Genomic DNA, 14,076 nt, shown 5'->3' with positions numbered 1-14,076 from the left:
TTGGAGTCAGCCTGGGGTCCAAGAAATTCAGTTCTCCAAAACAGGAGAGCTCTGAATCCCGGGGATGCTCAGGATGTAAGTGTCCAGGAATTCCTTGATGTTTCGGGAACATGTTTATTTTTAGGATTCAGAATTAACAGGGTCCCAGGCACAGTGGTGCACACCTGTAATCCCAGTGGCTCGGGAGGCTGAGGCAGGCAGGAGGATCTCAAGTTCAAAGCCAGTCTCAGCAATTCAGAGAGGCCCTAAGCAAATCAGTGAGATCCTGTCTCTAAATAAAATACTTTAAAAAAAAAAAGGAGGGGGGGAGGGCTGGAGATGCAGCTCAATGGTTAAGCACCCCTGTGTTAAATCCTTGGTACCAAAAATTTAAAAATTAAGAAATAAAAATAAATAAGTAAGATTTCTACAAAGTTATATGGATCTTAAAAATATCAACAACCAATCAACAACCAAGATCATGTGTTTATCACATTTAGTCATCTCCACCAGGCTCTCCAATACTTTGTTATCCATCCTGATGATTCCACTGAAACACACAAGGAGATCAAATCACACAGCTAGCTAGACCCTACCAGGGTTATCCCCCAGACTCCCTGGCCACCAATCCTGTCACAATGATAACGTAGGCACCATGCACTGTTCCACGTGTTTTCCACGCATTTATTCATTTAATTTTTATTTCCTATGTGAGGAAATAGGAGGATGAAGGATGTCCCGGGCTGTGCAGCTAGTCACTAATACAATCAGGGTTCAAGGACACTCAGTCTGCACCAGCTTGCTCAAGCTTAACCTCTAGCGTGTTCTCCCTCTGCCCGTCCCCATGTTCCACTGCCTCCAACAACCATTCTGTTGCTTGTTTCTTTCCTGTTTTCCCCCTGACTTAGCTGTACTCTTCCTGTAGTCAGTTATCAGTTTATATCTCCCTGAAGCTGCCTGTTCCATATATTATTACACTTTCCTATCTTGTATCTCCCTGCACTCAGTTATGATATGCCTCTCCTTTATGAGAGGCCAGACCCATGGCTTATGCGTTATATTTCAAAAATATTTGCATTAGGGATCTCAAAACCCAACCAGAGGAAAATAAATTAGCAACTAAAAACACATTGGGTGGCAGGTCAATAGCTTTGGAAAGATGCTAGACTGAGTTGTTTGAAGCTTTTATGAGGAACGCACCCAATCATTCATCCACTGATTTATTTATTCAACAAAATTTCATTGAGCTTCTGCTACAATAGAAGGATGTAGATGAGATGCAGGACTGATAAGGACAACCAGCTTTGTCATGAAGGAGTTTACAGACATGTCTAAAATGGAGAATTTTATCAAAGGGCTTTGCAAGGAAGCAGGCTACTTCAAGAGGTGGTGAGGTTCCATCAAGGAGTCAGGATGAGTCCTCATGAAGAGCAGGACCCACAGAATGATGGGTCTGATGCCTGTATAGACCAGTCTAACTTTAAATTCCCTAGAAGTATCGAGATTCTATAAAAATAAAGCACAGCAAGCCAAGGGCTATCATAACGGAGTATGCCAGGTGCCCTAGAACACAGATCATGGAAGAATTAATTGCAACCCATGGAAACAGGGAAGATTCACAGGGTGTGGGGGGCAGTGAACAAAGGATTGATTGATTTGAAGGCAGCTTGCACATAGCTTTCGGGGGCCCTTGACTTCGACTTCGCAAGTTATTTAGCTTTTCTGAGCGTGAGTCTCCTAATCTCCAAGAGAGGGTTAATTATGCCTGCCCTGCCCAATTTTCCCTGCAGCTCTGAGGATCAAATGAGATGTTTAAAGTAGTTTGTAAACTAAAAAGTGTTATGCAAATGTAATGTTAAATTAGAAACTCCATGCAAAGAGACCCAACATTAATGATGAAGTTTCAGACATTAATAGGTAAGGATGCATTTTTAGTAGAACTTGCCTTGGAATCTCAAGCTGCAGTACAGAACACTGGTCAGGGAACATCTGTCTTGCATTAAGTGCAATGCTGGTCTCGGGCTGCTCCATCCTCAGTGGCCTTGGGCAAGATCATTCCGTTCCTTGCTTTGTTTTTATCCTAACAGCATAAATGGATGGTAATTGTTGGTCTTTACAAAACCTATTTGTTATCCTGACACATAAAAATAAATATTCCTGTATCCATTGAGATTAAATAGCTGGATCCCCCATGGCTTTGAATTTCTGTATTACCTGAGGCAGACTGACTCACTGAAAAGAACAGGTGTGGAAAATAAACATATTGTGATAAACACAAGAATGCTCTAAGGATAAGACAAGAACTGGGGACGCCCACATGACATTTGTAAACTCAGTTTAGCCAATATACTGAGAATATATTGTGCTTCAAACCCTCTGCCAGGCAATGCAGGGAGACACAGAGATAACGAGGACACAGTTCTGCCCTGGAGGAGCCCACATATTTAGGAACACTGAGGGTGATGAAGGAATGGACCAGATCACCTGGATTATGAATTAAGATAATGACTCCATCTGAAAGCTCATGCCGATGCGCTGGTTGACCTCTGTTAAGACACATTCCTGCTCTTTGGGTCCATCTTTTGTCCACGCTAAGTGAAAACTCACCAAGCTCTATTTTAAAACGTTTTGGAAATGCTTGTCCCCTACCAACAACCTACCACCCAAAAGTCTTAATAGAAAATAAATTTTAAAAAGAACCAACAACATTCAACCTCTTCAATGGGCAATTTATGTACTAATTATACGAAAGTTTTACTCTGAATCTTATACAGTAAAGAAGAAATACTTGAATCAATAATATTATTTTACCCCCAAATCAGCTAATTTATTCTTGTGGACCTTGTTTGGATTTGGAGTAATTGTCTTACTGGGCTACAGAATAGAAAGATACAGAGATTTGTAAATACACAAGTTTCTGGTGGATTTTTTAAAAATTTGTAATCAATAAATGATAAACTGAGGTCACTGCAGAGCTCAGTTACATATAATATGCCTAGCGGGTGTTCTCTTTACTCTCTCTCCCTCCCTCCCCTTCTCTCTCTCTCTCTCTTTCTCTCTCTCCCCCACCCCCTTTCCTGCCTTCCACTCTCTCTTTCTAATATAAGCTACATACCTATGTGTGTGTAGGTGTGTGTGTGTGTGTGTGCGTGCACACACACACACACACACACACACACACACACATCCCACCTACATGAGCTCTAACAAGACTGAAGGTCTCTTCTCAAACAGGGAAAGTTGGAATGAGCTGGTAACTGACTCTTATGCTATGGACTTCCTGGTAGTTGCCCACCCATTGTCCATAATCCTTCTTACCAGTTTAATAGGATCCACTGTATGACCAACTATTTCACAGGAAGTTGGCAGCATCCCAGCCCTGGCTGACCTCTGTTAAGCTCAGTTGTTGTATCCTGACCAGCATAAGCCCATCAGGGGACTCCTACCCCTCTTGCCTCTGATTGGCTAGCCAACAGGCAGGCCGTTCAGCATTGGTCATTGACACATGAGAAGGACGCTCTGCTCTGGGGCTTCTAGACAAGGATATATTCCTCTAAGAAAGAAACAGCTGAAGATGGCTTATTTTTGTCTCTGAATGTGTTGAGTCTGGGACATCTACAGCATGTTTTATGACTATCCTGAGAATAAAGCCGATATACAGAGCCAAGAGCATCTTAGAGAAAGAGAAACACTGACATATAGCACCGGTCACCACTCTGCCGTTGGACTTCTCAGTATATGAGATAAGATGATTTCTTTCTGTTTTTCTTACTTGTAGACCAGAACACCCATTATATTCCCATAATGAAGTTGTACTTCAGTGTCATTTTGAACTTTGACTATGCATAGCAACACAGGCAGAAGCATCCACAGCTTCACTGTAGAGCTTACCAAGGGTTTGCATCCTCAAGGGATTACTAGAAATATTTGATGTGTATTGTGCCTGTTTGAGTTAGTTTACACATCTGTGCATGGATTCCCTCTCCTAGAACTATTTATTAAAAAGAAAAAAAAGTGAACAGTACTGCATTTAAAATCAAAAGTATCCCAGAAAGGTGGACATGAATTCAAGTCCACATGTGTCTGACCCCAGAGCCACTGTGCTTCTGAGTGCTTGTCACGTCCAATGTAATAGCTTGATTCTTACAGTCAGGAGGCTGAACTTTAAATCCCAGCTCTGCCATTTGATAGCTATGTGATCTGGTACATTTCACTTCACTGAGCATATTTTTTCAACTGTCAAATGCACATGATAATCATCTCTGCCCATTCTGTCTTCTTTCCAGGGGCGAGGCCCAATAAGAAAATGATTGGGAAGAAATTTTTTAAACATGAAACAAAAAAAAAAAACAATTGTCTTTGTTATTCTGTGGCTGAAATTCCATCACTTCCATGAGTTCAGCCAAAGATAGCAAACCCACAGTGTGCCTCCTGTCATGATCTTCCGGGGGCCATCACACTCTTTCCTCCAAGGTGCTTACTCAGGCCTGAGCATCCCACTAAAGCCTCTGGTTTGGAGAGTCTTTACAAATCATTGGGGACTGATGCTCAGGCTAAAATTTCCTGGCAACTACTGAATACTCCTAGTATCATCCATCTCTTTTCATCATTGTACTCCAAAATGCTTTCTCTATTTATTTTTAAAATTAAAAATTTGATGTTTTATATTGGAACATTGATATCCCTAGAATCAAAGACTACATTTCTTAGACTCTCTTGCAGCTAAATGCAGCCATATGATCAAGTTCTAGAGAATGAGATGCAAGGGAGTGCTTTGTGGCACTTCCAGAAAGGCTCCTGAGGACCGTTGCCCATCTCGCACCCTGCCCCTTCAGCCCTCTTCCTTTCTGCTCTCCACAATTTAGATTAAAAATGTGATGCTGACGATCTAGACATCGTACCTGACTACAGAGTGGCCTGAGGATGAACTAAATACCCTATAATAACACTTTGGTACAATTTTACAAGTTGTGAAATGATTCATCTCTCTTCTACATGAGAGAGAATGGATAATTTAATTTAATTTAAATCACCATTTTTGAAGTTTCTGTTACTCCTAGTTAAACCTAATTCCTGACTCATACATAACCCAACTCAATCTGCTGAGGAATCCATGGGGAAGAAATCAATGGAGATATGTAAGGGAAAATACATACTCGTATTCATATTAAAGCATTTAACACAATATTGTTCTAAAATATTTTGAACACATTATGAGCAAAATTCTGTTTACAGCATAAGCCATATAAGATTTAGACATCTCAGAAGCCAACTCTGTAAATCTAAGTGGGGAAAGAGAAAAAATATTGGTGTCTATGTCTATGTGTATATTTATATGTATGTGCAGATAGATTCATATATACCTATATTTATATCTATGTATATTTACTGAGATAAATATAGATCATCATACCACCTTTTCCTGAGTGCCTATCACGTGCAGTCACTTTATCTACAATTCCCATAGACACCTAGCAAGATATGTATCATTACCTTCATGGCAGCAATGAAACTCAGCAAAGTAAATGAACGAACTTAACGTAGGAAATAAGGGATAGATCCAGAATTCCAAGCAAGTTTCTAATGCCATAATGGAAATCGAGTCAAATGCATCCTTGGTTTGACAGCTTGCAAAATATCCCAGTAAGACTCATAAGAAGATGTAACCAATAATCATGCCGGATGCAGTTGGCAGGTGGGGTTCCATAGAACAACTTTGCATTCTTGATGATTAAGTACCAGGCTTGAGGAGCATGAGCTGCGTGAGTCATGGCTCTCAGGAACAGATGGTTAGTGGTCTGCTTTATTTCAGTGACAAAGCTCTGAACAGCCTAAGGATAACAATAACACTTTGTCTCATGATGTCTGTCCTCTCCAGGCCCCAGATCCTCATATAAATGCCTGTTTCAAATTCTCTCCTCCAAGATCATGCCCTGATGGTCATGCAATCAAAATTATCCCTTTGACAGATTGACTTTTTATGAAAGGCATTTCAGGTGATTTTTTTATTTATTACTATTCCATGGGCTTCTTACAGACTAAAATTATTTCATTAAAACTACAGAGGAAGCATTTAAGATTATTGCTCAGGATTGTTCACTCTGAACTTTGAAAATCATTAATAATGGATTCTCAGGGTTGGAGTAATGTTAGATCATAACAAAAGTGATATTTATTCTGTGCTCACTCTGATCCAGGCATTTTGCATGGATTATCTCATTTGATCCTCAATCAACACCATAAAATAAAGGATATTGTTATTGAAAATTGGCAAATGAGAAAAGCAACTCATGGAAAGAATAACAGACTTACCAAAGGAGGGGAAAGTGGTAGAGCAAGGGTTTGTATCCAATAAGAGACTCTTGAAAGATAGAAAACTGAATAGGTAAAATGATTTAAAATAAGAAGAGAGCTGTACAAACCACCCTTAAATCTCATTGGCTTACTCTACTCTCATAGTTCACTGATGGCTCACCATGGTCTGGGCTCCAAATAATCATTCACATACCAAAACTTCTTTTATTAAATGATTTCATTATCTTCTAAAGCCTTAGAGTTCTCTTCTGGATAATCTTCATTTGAACAATAGACATTCCAAGGAAAAGAAAAATGTAAAGAAGTTTTGCACAGACATTGTAGGGGCCGGGCATATAGAGAGCAAACACTACTTACATTTACATTCCATTAGTTAGAAGTCAATGATTTGACCCCATCTAGATGCAGAGGAAGCTGGGAAATGTAGTCTCCCTGGAATAAAATGGACCTAGGTATGATAAACCATCACATTCTTTCTGTCACAGTGAATATTGGTTTGTAAGGAGGAAGGGTAGAAAGGGGAAAAAGTAAGGAAATTGCAAAGAAAGAGAGAAATCTGAGAAAAGACCTAGTTGTGTGAAAATAATAGTCAAATTTGAGGAACCACAAATAATTTGACATAGCAGATCCCCAGGCTGGCAGTTGAAGTGACAAGTTGAAGGGTCGGGTCATTCAGGGAGTTGGAACATACTCTGAGGAATATGCATTTCATACTGTAACTAAAGGAGATCCGTTCAAACGTGTTCAGCCAGTAAGAAATAGGATCAGATTGGAATTTACAAAGACTGTCCTGGAACAGCATAGGTACGGGTTGGAGAAAGCAAGACAAGAGACCAAGAGAAAGCTCAGGGTAGAGTTGAGTCAGAGATGTAAGGTATCATGAAGATGGTAGCCTTGAGGTCAGAAAGAAGAAGACAGATAACCAGGACTCTAACTGTAGAACTATGCAATGACAGGAATCGACAAAGGGACACATTCTCCAATCCCCCAATTCAGCCTGGCACTGAAGACATTCCTACCTTCATTTTAGAGACTAGACTGGCCTTGGAAATGCTGGAAGACTCAAAGTCACACTATTAATTAGTATCTGAGCCCAAACCCACGTCCTCTCACTTCACTCCCTACAAACTTCATGCCTTACCCATGCCTTACCCTTAGCCATGCCTTATCCATGAGATCCATCTCTAAGCTTATGAACAGTTCCCCCTACCCCATCTATGTCTGCTAATTTCCAGGGGGAAATATTCCAAATTCCTCTACCAGTGCATTATATCACCTACCAAGTTTCTTCTGTCTTCCGATCACACTCCTCTGGATGCATTTCAAATAATCTACTTCATTCAGTTAAGAAATTCCTCCCTGAAACCAATACTTTAGTTGCAAAAGTAACACACTGAAGCACAAAAACCATTCCACTGTTTTTCCAACTCATCAAAAATACATAAAATCCAAATAGCTCACAAGTACTTTCTAAAGTGTTTTTATTATTTTGTTTATTCTACTGCCCAAAGGTGTGAATAACCTCATAAAACTTGATGGACCACTAGTTGTTTCAAAATATTGCTCATTCTTTGCTTGAATTGGACGGACCCCACCAACCCATTTGTAGATGGGTAAACAGTCGTGTAAATGGGATCTTTCCTCTCTATGGAACCGAAACCTTTTTAATACAAATTGTGTTTCGTATACTGGTAAATTAATCAAATAAGTGGCTACAGTTCCTGACAAATGATTGTGAAGCAGGAAGAAAATACAGGACTGAGATCCCAGCTCTGGAAAGTCCCAGGATTAAAAATCCACTCTCTCCTTGTTTATCCAACACCAAGGAATGGTATCTATCAATGTCCAGCTGGTTGTCAGCCAGGGAACTGGGAGTGGTGTTTAATTCATCTTTCTTGCTCATCTCTCACATCCAGTTAATCATCAAGTTAAGGCAACTTCAACTTTCAGTTTCATTCAACTTCCAAAACACACACATACACACACACACACACACACACAAAAAAAAAAAAAAAAAAAAAACACGACAGTTTACTTATTCCCACTGTCCCACTGTGTCTATCCTAACCCAGGACTTCATCACTTCAGTGACTGTCGCAAGCTCCTAATTAGCCTCTTGAATTCTGCTTTCAGTACCCTATGCTCCCCCACTGCAGTACATGTGGATCTGCCAACTCTTGCTCCAGTGCCACTCTCCCTTTATAAAAGCCCCCGACCCTCCGCACTGCAGGGTCCAGCCCCCTTGCCAAGCCCGGGTACCCAGACCCCACCCCACCACCTGGCCCCGAGGGCAGGGGCGTGGCCTGCAATTCAATTTCCAGCTCAGCATCGACAGCGCGATCCACCTCCTGTGCCCTTTCAGAACACCTTCGGCTTCCCAAATGGAGCTTGTTTATTCTCACGTTCAGGCTTTCTCACCTGCTGTTCCTTCTGTCTGCAACACTTCACTTATATTTTTTCCCCTCTAACTCCTACTTCTTCTTCAGATCTCAGCTCAGCTCTCATTTCTTCCACAGATCCTCCCCCGACCTCCAAGACTGATGAAGGTGCTTCTGCCCTGGATTCTTGCACCTTCGTCTTCTTTTTTACTTTTTTACTGCCAAATCTCTCTGTACCGGATATTATTTCCCGATTCAATGTCATCCCCACCAAAAATATATTTTGGATGGCTTGAGTTACTCAAGAACACAAACACCCAAATTAAAGAGATCTTGTCTGTCCTTGGGATGGATGGGTTGTGTTAACGGAAGAGAACAGGTGAAGTCAGAAACAAAACTGGAAAATCGCAGAAGACTGTGGGATCCAGAGATGGATGATGGATATAAAATCAGCCACTTGAGCTTTGATTCTGCCAAGGTTATTTCAGTTCTGATCCATTGTAGCAGTAATGGTGGATACATGGCTTTAAGGTGCTCCGAGATCCACTTAGCATTTGATATATTCATTCATGCATTCATTCATTTATTTGTTCAACTATCAGATCTCTAAAGGATACTGGGCATGAACTATGTGACAGGCACTGTACTAGAAGCACCAAATTCTAAGGGATTTCTAGAGAAGATATGCATGAAAAACACAATTTTTAAAAAAAATGTAATAAGAGTCATCCTAGAGATATATGTATAAGACCTTTCATAACTCAATGGGGGAGAGTCAGGAGACCCTACTCTAGATGGACTTCCTCCCATCCCATCCCCACTATCATCCTATCCTGCTTTTCAGGATGACCTTCCCAAAAGAAGCCTCTTGGAGGAATCCTGGGACCTATTAGATGTTTCAGGACAGTTTTAAGTGTTAAGTGTGGCCACATGGGATCAATTGCCATGTGACTCCCTACTGTTTGGAGGACAGATGTTGCAAAAGAAAGGAACCCACTTTCATGTTCTATAGTGAGAACTTCATATGTTACTTTCATGTGGTCACTTATACTCTGGGTCTCACATGTTCTCCTCTGTAAAATAGTCATGCACAAACAATAAATATTAGAGTTGAAAAAAACTCTGGCAGATTATCTTATTTAACAGTTGCCAAATTTCACTCCACAAAACACCTAAGGGCTGTCAATGGGCATTTCTCAAAAACAGATTCCTTAACATGTACATTTTGGTAGAAATAGCTTGAAGTTCAAAAGCTTTCCTTACTTTAGGATTTATCAGAGGCTTTAATGTGCTGGAGTATTCCTGCATCTCTCAGAGGTGAGAACTTTTCACAAACATACTTGACCATGGTGCATAGGACTACTTTCATCAAGAAGTACCTCTTGGGATTTGTGTTGGGTAGAACACATCAGATCTAGTCAATTTCACCCCTCCAGATGAGGAAGCTGGGAGTCAGAGCAATGGAAAGATTTGCTCAACCTCACCCAGCTACTGCATGGCTAAGTCAGAACCAAGTCTCTAATGTTCTAGCTCTGCTGCCAAGTATGTTTTCCATGCATTATGAAGAACACTCCCTTCCAAGGTCACTGGTTATTGGAAGGTCCTAATGAGATGTGAGTGTGATTAGAAAACTCTCAAAGTACAAATTGTCTACATGTACCTTTACAATTAAAACTGCCCAATAAAATATGTTTCTATAACCAAATACCAGTGGAACCTGCAATCCAATCAGCATTTATTACTTGGCCATCATGTGCATATTCCTGATTGCTTGGCATAAAAGTACACAACTGAGGGTTGATCTCATCTTGTATAAGCACTGGTAGACAGGAAATGGACCAGCTCCAATTTGATAAGTGATCCCAATTTGCTTAACTTTCTTGGGATCCATATTTTTTTGTTGGTCATTAGTTGGTCCATTCTAAGTCTTGACTCTCTCAAAAAAATATTTACTAACAATCTGAAGCATTTGCAAAACAGGACCGTCACAAATGCTAATCACTATCACTGTGATCTACTAGTTAATGTGGAATGAGAAGCGGGATTCAGTCCCTTTGAATTGAGAAATCTCACTCTGAACCAACATATCTAATAAACTGGAGAAGAGAAGGCCTATGAATTTAAAAGCAGCATTTGAAATCTAATCAGATATTCCATCAATTTACTCACCACCCCTGCAGTGCTAATCAACTTTATTAGGATTTTATTCTGTATTCTCTTTTAAAGTGACATTTACATTAATTTATAGTAGTAACAAAATTCTATTAAAAAAGTAAAGAAATTTTATGACTTTATTATTTTTTTCCTGGTTATTGTCCCTAGGTTTTCAACCCACTATGAGGATTCTTTTGTTTTATTTCATGTCTGGGAGAGAAATAATGAAGTCCCTTCAAGGATGCCTCCTGCTGGCTTGTTAAACACTGTAGGGACCCAACTTGGAGAGTATATGTTGTAATTGGCCTTAAGGGACAGGAAGTTGAACTTCGGCATTCTTATTCAGTATCTCTTTATCCTGTGCATCTTGCAAGTGTACAATCATTCTATGGTGTGCTTCTGACTAGGAAACAACAATAAGAACTCAGCTATGAGGAAGTGGAAATGCTATGTCCTACCTGCACCCCAACTTTGATAACCTCATACGCTTATTTACCAGAATGAAACTTGTAGCTCCCCACATCTCTGACCTGACAGTCTCCTGGTCTCAGAACCTTCCAGAGATGAGCCATGGTCCACGTGTGATGGAAGGTAACAGGAATCATCACAACTCTTTCATTTTATAGTTGATGAAACTGAGACCCAGAGATGGAGAGAGAGAGGTGTCTCAAGAGAGAGAGGACTCAAGGTCATAGAGCAAAAACATGACTGTCTGAAATGTAAATCTTTTCTTTCCTACTATCTTAAATCCTAGAGTTCTTGTAAGAGCAGAAATCAGCTCAGGTAATATTTCTGGGACAAGTACAGCTTCTACCTGCTGACCCATGCCTACAGTGATCAACTTCCTGAAACCTTTCTGCTGCTTCTGTAATTTAAAAAAGAAAACTCTAGTTAACACAGATAATGAATTACATATGGCGTCCATGTTTACTTCTCTGTGTGAGTTCCATAGCAGCTGCATTGCTTATCAGTTCAATATGTTTTAGACAGATGCTAGTCCTGTGGATAAATCAGCCAGTTCTTTTCTCCAGTCTTCTACCCCCGCTATCCCTAAGTAGCTCATTCTCATATCAAGCCAGTCTTTCCCCTAACTCTGAATTGCCATGTCCCCAAAGGTAAAATATTAAGAGAATCACTTTCATATAAACTTTAAACATATGAAAAAAAAATCATTTTCAAAGTACCAAATAACATATTGATCTACTTATTCTGTTAAGGTCTATGGTGCATCTAGTATCTGAATGGTAGTAGGCTGGGTACAAGGGGTACAACGATTCTGGCCTCAAGTGGCTCGTGTTCTACATGATACAAGGTATTGGATGAACTTCAGAGAAAGAGGGTCCAAGCCCACTGAATCCAATGCTTCTCAGGGATTGACCGACCATTGAACAAGTTTGATGGAGAATAAAACAAGAAAGGTCCACATGAGAAAATTCAGTTTCCTCTGCCTTCAAAACAATTTAAAGATACGATCCCATTTTGCAGATGAAAACATGAAGCTCAAGAAGGTTATGCAACTTGGACAAGGTCACCTTGCTAGTTACATAATTTCTTCTAAAGTTCCCAGGTTCCCTGCTCCTCCTCAGCCAGGAGAGGCAGTACCCTCCAAATGTGCTGATAAAGTTTTTTTTAAAAAAAAAGGCAGTAGAAATCCTCCAGGACCCAAGATTTATTGAGATCATAAGTAACCCTTGCTCAGTAAAAGAATCCACCTCCCTACTCAGCCGCATTCCCATCAGCAACCAAAAATTGTTGCAATCTAATGCATTTATATGTTTTGGTTTTCTTAATTTATTTCAGGCACCTCATTTTCCTGGAACAAGTGCTGTTATTTATGACACAGCAGCAAACACTTTACATTTATAGAGGTTATGAATTTTAGTAATGGTTTTGGTGGCAATTTAATCTGTCCTAACTATGAGGCATTTTACAATGACAATTAAATTATTATTAAAAAATAAACCTCAAATGACATCCTTATCACTTATCAACATATCAAAAGTTTCACTGAGTTGCATTCTGGGTGGATCATAAATATCCCAATGTAGTCCTAGTGAATCCATGCAATAAACTTGAGTGAACTTAATTAACTTCTACAGTATATTTAAAAGAAAACTCCTCACACATTTTGATGTCGGGGAATGAAACATTATTTGAAAAGTGGGTTTATTACATTTCATGGTGCACACTGATATTTAATATTTAAAGACTCTTAAATTTGATGTACTGTGCTGATAACTGAAGGGTTTAGTTCTGCAGTGTGGGAGGGTGAGATGGTGAATTTCTCTCTCTATCTCTTTGAGGAGGTTTTGATTTTACTGGTCATGCCCCCCATACACTGATCTATTAAAATCTATGCTCAGAAAAGTGTCAAGGATGTTAATGTATATTTTATCAAATTAATTTTAATGTAAGCTTGCTGAATAGCTAATTCACAAGCTATGTTCTAAATTGTTGCAAAACAACTCCACTCCAAATTAGCCAGGGTACTGCATCTATATCAGCAGATAACATGTCAGCAAAGTACCATTTGATACAAATTAGAAATGAGGGGTTTTATTTTTTCTTCATAGAGAATCTAATAAAGAAAAAGAAAAAGTCAGTCTTAATCCACTTCCTGCTCTGAACTTATAGGGTACTGGGCTGAAATAAAATTACTTTTTTTGGATCCAAATTCAGATAATTACCTCAGACAGCAATGGGGGTTTCCATTTCAAAAAGTAGCTTGACATATGACTTAAATATTGTCTCTGTGCTTTTAGATGCCAGTGGACAAATACTGATAGAATTTGATTCTCCTTCAAATGGTAGAGAGAGAGAGACACTTGTATCAAAACAATGGAAGGCAACCATGCAACAGGAAAACAGAATTTGCACATACTAAATCCACATAGCCAATGCACCCAAGACCAGTGCAAAAAGGGGGTGGTAGCGGAATTGGCTCTTACTGTCTTCTTAAGATGCCAGCATACATGTGAGGTGTACCTCACTCTCTTTCCTGAATGATTTATTTGAAGTTTCCTGCAATAACTCCCAAATGCTCTTTACTCATTTTCTTAATTAAAGTTACTTTTATGGAAATATACTTATTTTGTATATTTATGCATCCATAGTAGATGTGGACTTTAGTAATAATGTATAAATCATAATTTTTTTGGCTCTGATTATTTTGTTTGCAAATATCTTCTGCTTTCAGTAATAACCCAACAAATATCAACCACAGTTTCTTCATTTGTAAAATGAGTCTTAA

The sequence above is a fragment of the Spermophilus citellus genome, assembly GCF_964194105.1.
Source record: "Spermophilus citellus genome assembly, chromosome: 2".
Classification (NCBI taxonomy): domain Eukaryota; kingdom Metazoa; phylum Chordata; class Mammalia; order Rodentia; family Sciuridae; genus Spermophilus; species Spermophilus citellus.
This window is presented reverse-complemented; position numbering follows the sequence as displayed.